This window comes from Monodelphis domestica, chromosome 2 (genome assembly GCF_027887165.1).
Source record: "Monodelphis domestica isolate mMonDom1 chromosome 2, mMonDom1.pri, whole genome shotgun sequence".
Taxonomy (NCBI): Eukaryota; Metazoa; Chordata; class Mammalia; order Didelphimorphia; family Didelphidae; genus Monodelphis; species Monodelphis domestica.
This window is the reverse complement of record NC_077228.1, coordinates 237,671,638-237,686,964: the sequence shown is the minus strand read 5'-3', so window position 1 is coordinate 237,686,964 and position 15,327 is coordinate 237,671,638. Positions and strand designations below refer to the sequence as shown.

Sequence of the window (15,327 nt, the reverse complement as noted above, 5' to 3'; positions counted from 1 at the left end):
CACATAGCTTATGGAAGGGTGAATGAGAAGCAGGGGATTTAGTTACCTGTAAATAGGTGGCCCAGTGGACAGACTTGGAGGCAGTAAGATTTATCTTCTTCTTGAGTTTAAATCTGGCCTCAGATGCTTACTAGTGTGTGACTCTAAGCAAGTCTTTTAACCTGTTTGCCTCAGTTTCCTTATCTTTAAAATGAGGTGGAGAAGGAAACCGCAAACCATTCCAATATCTTTGTTAAGAAAACCCCAAATACAGAGTTGGATGTGACTAAAAAATGACTGAATAACAACTCAGCTCACCACCCAAGACAAAAAAAAAATCCTTTATGTCCCATGATATTAAATAACATCTATGCTTATTTGGTGGAAAGTTTGTATTTTATCCTAGAAGCAAGAGGAAAATACTGAAGTTCTTGAGAAGGAGAGTGAAACCAGGTCAGACTTGTGCTTTGGAAAACTGCTGTGGAAGCTGTGTAGAGATGTCACCTAGGACCCAATGAGATCTGCAACACACTTACAACACTCTTACTTTTTTTTTAGCAATTAGAACCAGGTTAAAATGCAACTGAGAAATATTTGACAAAATAAAAGTACAACAGAACATAGATGATGTCAATATATGGTTCTCTAAGTCAATATAGTGCCATCAGGGATCCCTTTGTGTGGTTTACTGACCCTATTTCTACCAGAATTTGACACAACTGGTATAGAGGATAGACTAAAGAAAGGTGGGACTAGAAGCCAGGAATCCAATCAGGAAATTATTGCCAAGGCACAGGCAACATACAAGAGTCTAAAACAGCTTGGAAAGAAGGCATGTATGAGATGAAGAAATAGAATCATCAATTACCAAGATTTAACAACTGATTGGCTAAAGGAGTCAAGGAAAAAGGAATAGTTATGGATAACCCAGATGTTGGCTATGGCTATCCAAAAAGGATGGTGGTGCTCTCAAAAGAAATAAGGTTAAAGGAAAGATGAGTTTGGGAGAAGATAATGTTAATATTTTATATAAAACCTGCAGTTTCTTTCTACTTAAGGACTTTGATTCATTCAGCCAGTCAAATACTTTATGGTGTATTTGGTGGTAGAAGAAAAACATTGATTCTCAAATATGTAAAAAATAACAATAGCTGCCATTCATGATTTAAAAAACAAACAAATAACACAACACACTATCCAGTCAAAGGAACTGATCTGATTGTAGCTCAAAACATATTTTCACCTTATTTCCTTCATGAGTTTATTGTGTATGTGATATGTATCTTCTGTCATGATATGGGAAATAAGGAAATATCTATTGCATGAAAGTACTGTTATAGCCTATATCAGACTATTAACTCCCTGTGCAGGGGAGAGAGAGGAAGAATCTGAATTGCAAAATGTCAGTAAACAAATGTCAAAAATTATTTCTAAATGTAATTGAAAAAAAATTTTAATTAAAAAAAAGAAAGTGCTTGTTCTTCTATAATCCCTCCAAAAATTGCCATTTTCCATTTTTTTGTCATCTATGCCAATCTAAGGGGTCTGAGGTACACCCTTAGAGTTGTTTTTACTTGCATTTATCTTATATTGGTGGTCTAGAACAATTTTTTTATGTCATTATCGATGGTTCATATCCTTTGACCATTTTCCTAGTGCCTAAAGGCAGTACTGTGGGTAGAGCATCAGGCCTGGGGTCAGGAAGACCTCAGTTCAAATCTCTCCAAAGATACTTATTCGCTATGACCACAGGCAAGTTACTTAACCTCTGCCTGCCACAGTTTCCTAAACTGTAAAATAGAGATAATAATAGGACCTACTTAAAAGGTTGTTTTAAGGATGAAATAAAATACTTGTAAAACACTTCAAATAGTGTTTAGATCACAGCAAACACTTAAAAAAATTTTTTTTTTGTTTTTACATATTTGAATCAGTTCCTTTTGTATACTGGGCAGGAAACCTTTATGAGATAAGCTTGCTGCAAATATTTTCTTCTCATAGGTAACTGTTTCCCTTCTAAGTCTAATTGCAATGATGATTTTGAAGCATATTAATTTTAAGAAATCAAAATTATCCATCTCATCCTCTGTGCTTCTCTCTACCCTTCATTTGGTCACAAGATCTTCTTTTATATTTGCAAAAGATATCTATCTTCTCTAATTTGGTTGTGTATATGACATTTTATATCTAGGTCCTATATCTATTTTGAGCTTACTTTGTTATATGATGTGAGATGCTGATCTGTACACTCACTTTCTGCAACTGTTTTCTTTCCCCCCAGGATTCTTTGTTGAATAGTGCATCTATAGCTCAGAAGTTATTTGCAAAACTTATGTATATTGTTTTTTAACCAGTACCAAATAATTAACTCTTTATAGTAGTTTGAGAAGGAAGACTAGACCTCCTTCCTTTACAATTTCTCCTCCAGGACAGGTAGACCTCTTGTTTTTCCAGAAAAAAAAATCATTATTTTTTTTCTATATCTTTAAAACAGCTATGTGGAAATTAATTGGTATATCACTGAATAAATTAATATGTCTATGATATGAATAATACAAATAAATTAATATTTGTATGTCACTAAATAAATTTAGTATTGTCATTTTTATTATTTTAGTACTGCATAAACATGAGTAAGTTAAAACCTCTCCAATAAATAGAATAGAAACAAGGGCCACCCAGCCCTAATATATAAGGATCCCTGTGGATTATATACTGACTTAGAAAATCACATGTAACAGTCTCTATGTTCTATTGTATTTTTACTTTGACAAATATTTCCCAATTATTTTTAATCTGGTTTGGGTGGTACTTAGGAGTGTTGTGAGGAGAACAGTCCCTTTCCTCAATGAACTTATATTCTTCCTGGATGCTAAGTTCTCATACCAGAAAGGATATAGAAGAAACCCAAGGAAAAATTATTTCCCCAAAGAGAAATATTACCCCAAAAGGGGAGAGTAAACATAAAGAAGTTTCCTTGAGTAAACTTCCAGAATAAAAAGTAGCATAATCTACCCAAAATAATCTATTCTTTGTTGACTTAACTTTTAAAATAAAATTTTATTGATATCTCTTGTTTCTACATCACCTTTATTTCAAAATGTTATTCTTTCCCATTATCTGAGAGCCATCCTTTATAACAAAGAATAGAAATAAATGGGAGGGAACAAACATTTCAGTAGAACCAACACATATGGATGATGTAATTTTTAAAAGCCCAAAGTACCAAAAATAATTATAAGGTGATAAGAAGAATGATTGTACTAAGGTACTTTCAAACTTGAACATTCTGAGTAAGAGGCAAAAATCACCCTCATTAGATTTGAAGTCACATGTTCTGTCACCTAATATCTGGTAGCTGACAATGAAACTCAGGTCTTTTCCTGATTTTAAGTCTGGCAGTCTGTGTACAACACCACACAAATACCTGAGCAGCTTTGGAGCAGGAATTTAAGGATTAGAATACTAAGTCTCAGAAAATCAGACAGTTTTATCATTATTAATTCAGGAGGTTGAAAATTAGCAGTAACTAATTAAAAGGAGGTAATTCAAGTTTAATTTCTATAACTCCTCTAGTTTCTGGGGAGTCCCAAACTCACAAGCTCTAAGAACTCTTTCCTCATGTTGGCCTAGCTGAATCCTGGTGAGATTAGCACTTACCAGATCTGAGTTTGAGTTTACAGCCACTGTACAACTTTCGGAAAATCCTTTCCTCTCTCTGGACCTCAATTTTCTCCTCTGGGGAAAAGGACTAGTCTTAAGGAGTCCTTCATAATAATAATAATTTTTGTCTCTTCAGTTTCAGCCCTCACCTGGTTGTGCCCCTACTACTTTAAAAGTAGGAATACTTTAGCTAGCCTGTCAGCAGGATAGTTCATAATAATGTTCCAGTCACCAAAAGCCAAGAGGATCTATTAAAGTAACATTTATCGGTGGGCCCTTTTATTTCCTTTATCATCTATGCCTAACTAAATGCCTAATAATGTATGTGCTCCATGGTAATTAAGTAATGGGTCAAATTCTTGAAATTTTATTTCATTTCAATCCTAAACTGTCTAAACAGTATTCATAATGTGCTATTCAGGTTGCATGATCATAGGCTCTCATACCATTCATTGCTGATCAAATAATATAGTATTATAACCATAATTCTTATTATAGAATAATACCTCACCTATAAGGAATTCAGCTCCTGACAATCCTAATTGATTCAGCACAAATCAGGAAGGAAGCAAAAAGACTTTGGGCAGCCAAAAGAGAAGACACAATATCTATATACTAAGAAGGTTCGTTTGCTTTGCTCAAAGGAGAGCCTGACAGGACTTCACTCAGAACTTGCTTACTCTCCTTTACACACAATTCAAATAAGCTTGGTTCTAAGGTGTCTAAGCCTAAAGCATATCAGAAGTAGTAAATTAGGGGCATCTGGGTAGCTCAGTGGATTGAGATTGAAGGGAAATCCTAGGTTCAAATCTGGCCTCAGACACTTCCCATCTGTGTGACCCTGGGCAAGTCACTTAACCCCCATTGCCTAGCCCTTACCACTCTTCTGCCTTGGAACCAATACACAATAATGATTCCAAGATGGAAGGTAATAGTTAAAAAAAAAGAAGTAGTAAATTAAAGGGAGTGGGAAGGAAAAGGGGCTGCCATGGCAGCTGGGCTGATAATAGGAAGAAGTGACAGTTCACAGCAAGGGAAAAGACAGGAAAAACAACAAACTCAAGAACTCAAAAGGCACAATGGGTGAAGGCCATTCAGGGTAGGCACAAATGACCATTTATACTTTAGTAGTCTATAGAGGTATATCTATATCCCAGATAGATACAAAAAGATGTTTGTTCACAATAAGATTCTTGAGTCACCAAAAAGAGTTTATATCTTGTTGATTACATTCTATTTAAGAAGGAAAGGAAAGGCATCATATAGCAAGTTGGGCTGGACATGCATGATACATTTCAGAAGATTTTCTTCCATATAGGTTAAAACTATTTTAAAGTTTTGGTGCTTAAAGGAGCAAACCTCTAGATATTGGAAGAACTCATTCATTCCCTGACAGTTCCATATGGTTTGATTTTTTTGCATGAAATTAGCTCTGCTGAGAAGCAAGGAATCAGAGTCTACAAGCTTAATGACAGGGAAAGTGAATTATTCCCTTTTAACTTTGGGCTGTATTATATTTTTCAGGTTATCATGATAGCTTACTGATAAAGCATCTTGAATGAATATACCTTTCTTGCTTCCTTGCATTGTTCCCAGGTGATCGTTTTACATATTCTTCCTCATAAGGATTTTGGAGTCAAAGAGAAACAAACTGACATTAATCAATCCACTAACAGATCCTGTAATAAATATGGTCTGAAATATAGTGAGGGATAAGGGTATCCAGTACCTCCTCCATTGGCTGGCCAACTCTGGTCTAACAGGAATCTCATATTGGTCTTGGATAACTAATGTGGGCATTGCCTGGGCTTTGCTGGTAGACCTACAGTTTAATACTTGTTGGTAATAGTCTAGTTTTGTCTATTAGGGATTAGGAATTTCTTGCTCCAATCTGCAAAACAGGGTCAAAGGAGGAAAAGTCACGAACAGAAAAGATTCACTTATTTGAATTTTTACACAAGTAGAGCTCAGATACTATTGGTATAGACTGAACAGGGTTCACAAAGGACTGGTAGGGAGCAGCTAAGTGGCTCAGTGATCTGAGAGCCTGGCCTACAGATAGTAGTTCTGGGGTTCAAATCTGACCTCATATATTTCCTACCTGCAGTGGTCCTAGACAAGTCGCTTAACCTCATTGCCTACCCCTTACCACTCTTTTGCCTTGGAACCAATACATAGTATAAATTCTAAGATGGAAAGTAAGGGTTAAAAAAAAAAAGAACTAGTATTGAGCCCAAACTGGTTGAACTGACCACTGGGGGAAGAGGAATATAGCTAGTGTAAGCTCTGGTAGCATTTTAAATTCTGAAGATATACCTACCCATGGTGCCTCCTAATTAATTAGCTGTTCTTATTATGTATCTTATCTTGGCACCGTTGGAGATATGAAATGTCAGCTAAAACAGAGCTTTTGATTCATGAGTCAAAAATGAAGAGAATTAAAAGAAGGGAAAGGACTATCCTGGCCTAGTTATCAACCTTACTCAGTATCCATGTATGACTCAATCCTGCATATGTACCAGCTCCTACATTAGGCTTTTCCTGATTATTATGATTATCAGCATTCTAACCCCTTAAAATTATAATTTATCTGTGTATATGTTGTATCCCTCAGTAGAATGAATGCTTCTCAAGGGAACAGACTATTTTTTTTTAAACCCTTACCTTCTGTCTTAGAATCAATATTGTGTATTGGTTCCAAGGCAGAAGAGTGAGAAGGGCTAAGCAATGGTGGTTAAGTGACTTGCCCAGGGTCACACAGCTGGAAAGTGTCTGAGGCCAGATTTGAACTAGGACCTCCCATCTCTAGGCCTGGCTCTCAATCCACTGAGATACCCAGCTGCCCCCCATACTACTTTCTTTTTGTCTGAATCTTCATCACTATATAAGATATGGATATAGTAGATGCTTAGAAAAATACTTCTTGAATTAAGTTACATTGAATTCAGCCTCACAGTATTAGAATAGGTAGTCCAAGTACTTTCTATGTAAGCATGGGTCAGCAGAGCAATCCTTAGGGGTTGTTGTTCATTTGTTTAGTCATGTCTGATTCTTCATGATTCTGTTTGGTGTTTTCTTGGCATACATAGTAGAGTGGTTTGCCATTTCTTTCTTTAGTGGATTAAGGTAAACAGAGGTTAAATGACTTATCTCAGGTCACATGGATAGAAAGTATCTGAGGCCAGATTTGAATTTAGGTCTTCCTGACGCCAGGCTCAGTGCCCTGTCTGTCCACTGACCCATCTTATTGCCTTGATAGCCCCCAGGGTAGGTTTCCCTAACTCAATGTGCCTTGTCCAACATAAGTAGACCAAGTATTAATTTCATATGAAAAGAAAAATATAGGGACTTGTGTGCATTGGAGGTAGTAAGGAAATAGGAAGAAGGGAAAGAACATGAGTACAGCAGTTTGTATGATAGGGATACTCTGGAAAAAATGACTAAGAAACATTATTAATATGGAGTTGAATTTATAGACTAATTTTTGAGGCTGCTTTCAGAAAGTAAATAGGAAAGGAAATTTTCATAACCTTATATTAACCATCTTCCCCTCTCTAGGCCTCAGTTTCTTATAGAAGGAGTTGGACTAGATCACCTCTGAAGTGCCTTTCAGTTCTAAAATTTTGTATTTCTATAATTCCCAGAGATATAAAGAACAGAAGAAAGGAGAAACAGATGTAGGCAGGAAAGGATTAGAGGCAAGAAACACTTGCAAAAGGTAGAGGCATTCCCTAGGTGAAGCCCCATCAAACAACAATTAATTATAAACCCAGAATAATAGGCTGACTAGAACAGAGAGAAAACTGTGATGACACAATGCAAACCTCCCTCAATATGTCTGGCAAAATGGGACTGGGGTTTTATAAAATAACCACAATCATCCAGGAAGAAGTTGATTCACAAGAACTCCTTTCATAAAAGGAAACTCCTGAACTGTATACACAGATTGCCAGATTGTATTGTAGTGTAACCTTCCTTTCACTGAGGATGGCTGTTTGTCTTGGGAAATGCTCAATTAAAGCAGGTAAAGCAAGGAAAGTCTCTTTTACAACCAGGGTTCTTAACCTAGGATCTGTTCATTTGTTTTTAAAAAAGATTTTGATGACTATATTACAATGATTAGATTTCTTGTGTATTTTATATGTTTAATAATATTTTGACAAAGGGTCCATGACTTCACCAAACTTCCATGACATACATGACAATTTAAGAGCCCTTCCTCAATATGATTTCAGAAGCCAGAGTCAAGAAGAGAGGCATTTGTGCCCCTTCTATTGTTACAGCTGCAACAAGTCAAAAAAACATGACCTCTCCCTTAGTTGGTTTAGATTTTATTTTTGCCATTAACACAATATCTGGGTTTGAGATCAAGAGTGATACACTTGCTGGCAAATTCACTGCCAGACGTTTGCTATTGGAATGCCAAACGTCAACTGAATTAAAAGCACGAGTTACTGAAATCCATTCCCTTCCACCGCTTTGGGTTGGCACATTTGAAAAGAGACCACATGATGTCACTTCCCTCCTCAAGAAGTCTGTAAAAACAATTTCTACAAAACTAACAGGACTTGAAATGTGAAAAGAACTAGGAGGTAGAGACTCAAAAATCCAGGAAAGACATGATCCATAGAACCCTAGAATCTTAGAGTGGGAAGAGACCCCTTCAGTGAATGTCTATGCCAATCCAACAACAAGGACTTGTTAATTTTCTAAGTGCCAGACATTATACTAAGGCAACCCATTCCTAAAAGGAATTCCTACTACATCAGCATACTGGATAAATGATCTATTCAGCCTCTGCTTACAGACCTCTAATGAAGAGCAGCCCACTCACTGCCCTGCAGAGGCAGATCATTCCTCTCTGGAATAGCTCTAATAGAAACCTTCTACTGATTCTAGGAAAGATGCCTAAATTTGCCTATTGGCAACTTCCATCCATTGCTCATGGTTTTGATTTTTGGGGCAAGTTTAATTCCTCCTTTCCATATAAAAACCCTTCAAATTCTTTAACAGAGCTATGATGTCTCCCTTAGCTCTTTACTTTCCCAGGTTAAAGATCTCTAGTTTCTTCAACACTCCAACACTTCAACACATATGGGGCCAAACCCTTTTACCACCTCTCTTCCTCAAGTGCAATTTATTGATCACTAAAAAGCATTAAATGCCTACAAAAGTTTAAGCATTGTGCTAGACCACGTGAGATACAAACAAAAGTGAGTCCCTGCCCTCAAGAAGCTAACATTCTAATAGAATAAAATGTGATCACAGATAAATAAATGCAGGATATTTTTTTAGTCATTTCAGTTGTGTACAACTCTGTGACCTCATTTAACATTTTCTTGGCAAAGACACTGGATTGTTTACCATTTCCTTTTTTAGCTCATTTTACAGATGAGGAAACCCAGGTAAACAGGGTAAAGAAAATATTCTAGCCATGGTGCAGAGCCTATATACATGAGTCACAGAGGCAGGATATGGGGTACACAAAGGGGGGCCAGTTAGCCAGAATGAGGAGTGAAGAGTGATGTTTAATCAGCCTGGGAAGACAGGTTGGAGCCAGACCATGAGGAACTATAAATGACAGACAGGAAGTTTCCAGTGCTCTTTCCACTGCAATAGGCTGTAGTTAGGCAGCCAGATTCCAATGATGCCAAGCCAAGGGGAAGGAGATCCCAGAAGTTACTGGCCCTCTTTCAAGCCACATTAACCCTACCTGAGAAAAAAGACTTGTGCACCACTCCCTCCACAAATGTCCGCCCTCTTCCCTAGGCCACAAATGTCCAGTTGTTCTCCAAGGACCTCTAAGGACCAGATAGAAACATAATTTAGTCTAAAGACCTTTCCTTGTTGCAAAGCTCTGACTAGAGAGTCCTTCCAAATCAATCCACAAGACCGTTGCAGAAATAAATGCCCCTAAACTCAAACTATATTTACCAAAGCTAGTTTTTGGCATGCTTCCCTTACTAGACTTAATTGCCTCTGAGGGCTCTGCCAATTCTAAGATTGTTATTTCCAAGGTAAATGTGAAAGGCAATGTAATTATCCTCAGGAAGATGAGCTGCTAACTTAGATAAGAATATAAGCATTATGGGAGAGAGACCAAGAAGGTCAAAGTTAATAGATATTTAACACTGCTCTGACTTCCTAGTTGTGTGATCCTGGGCAAGTCACTAAACCCTAATTGCTTAGCCCTTACAGATCCTTCTGCTTTGGAATCAAAACTCAGTTCAAGTCCTGCTCGTGACACATAGGTAAGTCCTTTGGCCACTCCATGTTTCAATAAAGTCCAAGACTAGATGTTACAGACAAATTGCCATTTATATTAATAGAAGAAATTTCTACACCAGGCATTATGGAGCCAAACCTCCTTCCTGTTCCCCCCAAAAAATCATAGGGAGAGAGAACAATGATGGACCAGAATTACTTCAAGTCTTACTATTTGGCAAAAACAGGCAAAGTTTTAGACTAGATGACCTTTCAAATCTAAATTCATTTCAGGATGGGGAAAATACTACCCTACTCCTTTTATGGCATCTCCTCTGGAAATTAAAGAACTGGGTAAAAGATCCAAATCAGATTTGGTAACTGTCCAAATGCTACGCTTGGGATTAACTCAAGGGACTCAGTTCCAATTGCACTTAACTCATTTACTTTAATTATACTCCACCTTACAATTTCCAATCACTGTTTTGGAAGGAAAAGGAAAAGTGACCAAGATCTGCATTTGCCATTCATTGTTGCTAATTTGCAGTGGACATCTTCATAGTACCAGAGAAAATGTGAAGGAAAATGTGAGACAACTCCCTACCATGAGTGAGAGCTATGGCAACACTTCTTCCCAGGGCCATCATATTGAGACCTCAATTCCTCGTCATTAGTTAAGGACTTTGCTAGCCAAAATGAATCAAGGGGTGATTGCATTATTCTAATTATAATGAACTTGGGATTTGATATTCCATTAAGGCAAACGATTTTAAATTTTAGGCAGGTAAAGCTTATTATAGGTGCAACTAGTGAAGATATGCAATCCTTTCTTTATTCTAGAAGGGGTTGGAGATGAATCCTTTTCAGGTTTAAGATGTGATCTTCACTTAGGTCATCAATCTTCCCCCTCCTCCTCTCCCTTTAGAGACTTAATCAACTACCCTACAGTTGGAACAATTAGTTCATTTTTATCCCAGAGGCAGGTCCACTGGTCCCTTCTCTTCTTTTTTATGGAATTTATATCAAATAAAGTTTTAAATAGCATTTACTATTAATAGTAATTAATAGTTCAAGCCTCCCCCTTCCATTCACAGAGTTTGGACATTCTGATCTAATTTAAATTTTGTATATTTATAGCTATCCCTTACCATTCTTATACATATTTGAGTCAAAATCAGGATAAGGAAAATGATGAGATAAAAAAAAGTAAGAAGAATATATTATACTTCCTGATACTGATACTGGATACTTCATAAGTAGCATAAGAAATGAGAATATGAAGATTTCAGAGAAGCACAGGAAAACTTGTGTAAAATTGATGTATGCAGAGTGAACAGAGTAAACAACATATTGAATAACTATAGTAATGCAAATAAAAACAGCAACAGAACAATAGTCAAATGCCATGTAATTAATTGAGAGAAAGCAGACTATGGGTGTGTAATATCGCATACACTATTAGGTGTAAATGTGACATTTTTGTATTGGTTTTGCTTGGCAGTTTTTCTTTGTTATGAAGGAAGGATGAAAATGATTGTATGAGTCTTGTGTAAAAATAAAAGTCATAATATTTTTTTAAAGCCAACATTTCAGAGAACTTCAAGTAGAGAATGATCATCTGTCTTATATGAAACCAAACCTTTACTTGCCTGAAGGCAGAAGATTTATTAGATGACCTCTGAAGGCCCCTTTAACTCTGTAATCCAGTATGTTCTGCTTTTTCAATATGTGATCCAACTATATTGGTTTTTTCTTCAAAACTTCCAGGACACATCTCAGTTTTCTTAAGTTTGTAAAGCACTTGCATCAAAAGTTCTTCTCATGTCCAACCCTAATTTTGAAATGCAATTATATTCCCTCTTATCCTGTCCTTTGTGGGAAGAGAATACATTAGGATAAAATTAAGTTTAGGCAGATAAATGAACTTTAAGCCTTGTTTAGCCGGCACAAGAAGCACAGAATTAGAAAGCAACAATGTCAACATCTCAGGGATTTAATTATAGTCAGAAAAGCTATGCCCACCTCTCTTTTCCACCCCTATACACCCAGTCTCCCAATTCCCATGTCATTTAGAGCCTTGGAAATGGATCAGATGTCCAGAAAGTCAGTTTGTAGTCTGGCTCTATAAAAACTATAAGGATTAGAGGCAGCTAGGGGGCTCAGTGGATTGAGAGCTAGGCCTAGAGACTAGCAGTCCTGGGTTCAAATTTGACCTCAGATATTTCTTAGCTGTGTGATCCAAGGCAAGTAGCTTAACTCCCATCCAGTCTTCACTATTCTTCTGCCTTGGAACCAATACACAGGACATAGGATTCTAGGACAGAAGGTACAGGTTTAAAAAAAAAAAAAGCTGTAAGGATCCAGTTCTTTTCAGCAGCTCAAAGACACATACATAATAAATTCAATTCACGGGGGCAGCTGGGTAGCTCAGTGGATTGAGGGCCAGGCCTAGAGACAGAAGCTCCTAGGTTCAAATCTGGTCTCAGATACTTCCTAGCTATGTGACTCTGGGCAACTCATTTAACCCATCATTGCCTGGCCCTTACTGCTCTTCTGGCCTGGGACCAATACACAGTATTGATTTTAAGGTGGAGGTTAAGGGTTTAAAAAAAATGCAATTCAGGAATTACTGCTGGACTCCCAACTATTTGCTTGAATTTAAACAACTCATTTAATTTAGGCCTTTTAGGGCATAGTTTAAAAAAAAAAAAGCTTAAATCTAGATTTAGGGAGTGTATTAATTCCTTCAAACAGTACACATTGACCTCATACCCACACCCTGAGGTGATGTGGCAGCTCCTGCTGCTTCTAAGAAATTGCCAAACACTCCCTAAGATATATAACAGTGGTGACTGTGGTAACCAAAAAAAGAGAACTGGGTTCCTGAAGCCCTCCAGTGATTTCTTAGAGTTAATTTCCGGACTCTTCATCTAAGGGTACAAGGAAATGATAAGAGACTATGGACACGGAAAAGAAAGAAGACAGGAAAATCTTTACTATATCAATGCTGTCTTTAGATCCTGAAATCTGTGGGTTCTCTCACTGCTGCCTCTCTCTAAAGGCTGCTTCTTTCTAACTTTCTGCCTTGCTCTTCCCCCAATTTAGCACTTGTGGAATCTGTGGGGAGGAGAAAAGATGAGGATTGTTTTCTGAGTACTTAGTTCAGACTTTTATTGTTCATCATAGTCTGATCTAGTTTTTGCCAGTGGGTGGAGCAGACCTATGGACTCTCCAAATTTACTCCCCTTTTTGGGAAAGAAAAAGGGTTTTGGGGGGCAGGGCTATAATTTAGCAATTAAAAAGAGCACTATGGTATATCAGGGGGAAGCTCTTCTCTCTTTATTAGCATTTGTAAAAGAGAAACCAAGCCACTAGATTCCCTGCTCTACTCCACATGGTGAGGCTACTAAGGGGGTAGTTTTGGAAGAGAACAAAGGCTTGAGAAAAGAGTGAAACTGAAGGTGGTGAGGTCAGTGGGTTTCTGTGCATAGCAAGCTAAGAAGAATCAGTGGGCCTGCACAAATGCCAGTATTTATAAATGCCAGAAATAATGATTGCTCAAAGCAAAAAAAGGGAGGGTACTTAGAGGGTGCATGGGAATCAGGAGATCTGTCAGGGCTCTAGGCCCCTGTCTGCCAAAGAATAATTGGGTGCTTCCTTTCTATCAGTTTTTCTTCCTTTGTAAAATAAATTAGACTATTTCTTCTCCCAAATATTCTTTTAGCTTCATAATTCTCTACTTCCACAGATATATATATCAAGGACTCTCCCAAGGATAATGGGAAATTTTCTGAGAAAAAATTAAAAGAGAGAGGGGCTGTGGCCAAATTCCCTGGACACTCTTTCTATTCAGTGGCCTAAAATTGGAATTTTCATGGAAATTATACTATCTTAGATTTTTACCCCATACATGGAGGCTATTTGCCCACTACATTCCTCGATAACTAAGGAGAATAGTTGCCACTTCTCTTTTTTCCCTTTTGAGAGTATTGGTTCCCTGATCTCCAAACAATAATGAAGAGGCAAGAGGCTTTTTAGCTTTTTGGCTACCTGGAGTCCCTCTCTACCCAGGGACATTGGCTATTCCAATACCCTTCCTCTCCAGTTCTGCTTTCAGAGGGACTTCTCAGCTAGCCCAAGATGCTCCCTGTGGGACAGGCAGCAATTACACTGCCAGAGACCTTGGTCATGGTTCTTGAAGCAGTGGGCTCTAGCCTTTTCCACTCACGTGCTACTGACTCATTTTTTAAAAATGCATCCTAGTCCTGGGAGGATTTATTCTGAACATTGCAGCTTTGTGGAGGGAAGTGCAGCTCTGCACTTTCTCCGCCAAGACCCCAGTGGTGTAGCCAAGTTTGACTCTGCAAAACCCAGAACCCCAGAGGGAGGAAGGAAGAGAGTGGAGATCCAACAGAGTAGAAGAACTAGGGGGGAGGGGCGGAGAATAAGTAAATAAGAGAGAGAAAGACAACTGAACTGAGACAGTTAAAATGAGTGTTCACTAAGGGAAATGTTGGCTTTGAAAAGGTAATTCAAAATGTGAAGAGTCCATTTTAAGCTAAGTAGGCTGATATAGCTTGAGGAGAGGGTTAAGGAGCTCTGTATGATAAGAGCCACACTGAAAGAGAGTGTTGTGAGAAAAACCTGGTTTCAAATCCCTGTTCTGATAATAGTTATGTGACAATGGGGCAAATGAGATAAATTCTCTTACTTAGCCTTAGTTTTGTCATTTGTAGATATTCAAGTGGATCTAGGATCTCATTGATTTGGAAGTTCCCACCAATGATAAGGATAGCAACCTCTCCAAGTCAGTCAGTTTTGTGTGACTCATCCATCTCCTGAAAATTTACCATGGGGGGGATCCACCCAACATGCTGGAGGCCTTCCTTACTTTCTCTTGACATCTTGAGGAGCTAGAACTGACTATCCACCACTAATAATCCCTTGTGTAGTGACCAGACCATCTTCTCTTGCTCTCTTAAAACTCCTTGATGGCATTCTTCACTGTGTATTTCTGAGCTCCTCATTTATTTTATATTGTAGTCTGTCCAACTCATCATGTGCCCTTCCTTTGCCTTGTGTAATATTAATTTTTTAATTCTTTAGAGTCAATGGTTGTTCCAGGTCATAGAGCAACACCAGTAAATGTTTTTATTAAAAAGATTGTCAGCAGTAGAATTGTGCGTTGACTATGGGAGGCGGTTGGGGGAGGGGAAGGAAAGAATGTGATTTTTGTAATCCTGGAAAAATACTCTAAATTAATCAATTAAATAAAATTAAACAAAAACAAAAGAAAGATGGGCAGGCTACCATCATGGGGAGGAAAGAAGGGAGAGAATCTGAATCTCAAAATGTCAGAAAATAATTGTCAAAAATTGTTTATGCATGCAATTAAAAATGTTTTTTAAGTTCAAAAAATGGAGTTATTACTTTTATGGAAGCTTGGAATAAGTAAAAATACTTTGTAATTTCCTTGAATGT

The 15,327-nt window shown here is 37.6% G+C and overlaps 1 protein-coding gene and 1 long non-coding RNA gene across 4 annotated transcripts in view; one reads left to right on the top strand and one right to left on the bottom strand.

Annotated features, from left to right (window-relative positions):
* Window positions 1–15,327, bottom strand: part of TIMP2 (TIMP metallopeptidase inhibitor 2) — a 95,992-nt gene that overhangs the window by 43,020 nt on the left and 37,645 nt on the right. The gene's annotated exons all lie outside the window — the stretch shown is intronic.
* Window positions 1–15,327, top strand: part of LOC103101673 (uncharacterized) — a 95,181-nt gene that overhangs the window by 52,684 nt on the left and 27,170 nt on the right. The gene's annotated exons all lie outside the window — the stretch shown is intronic.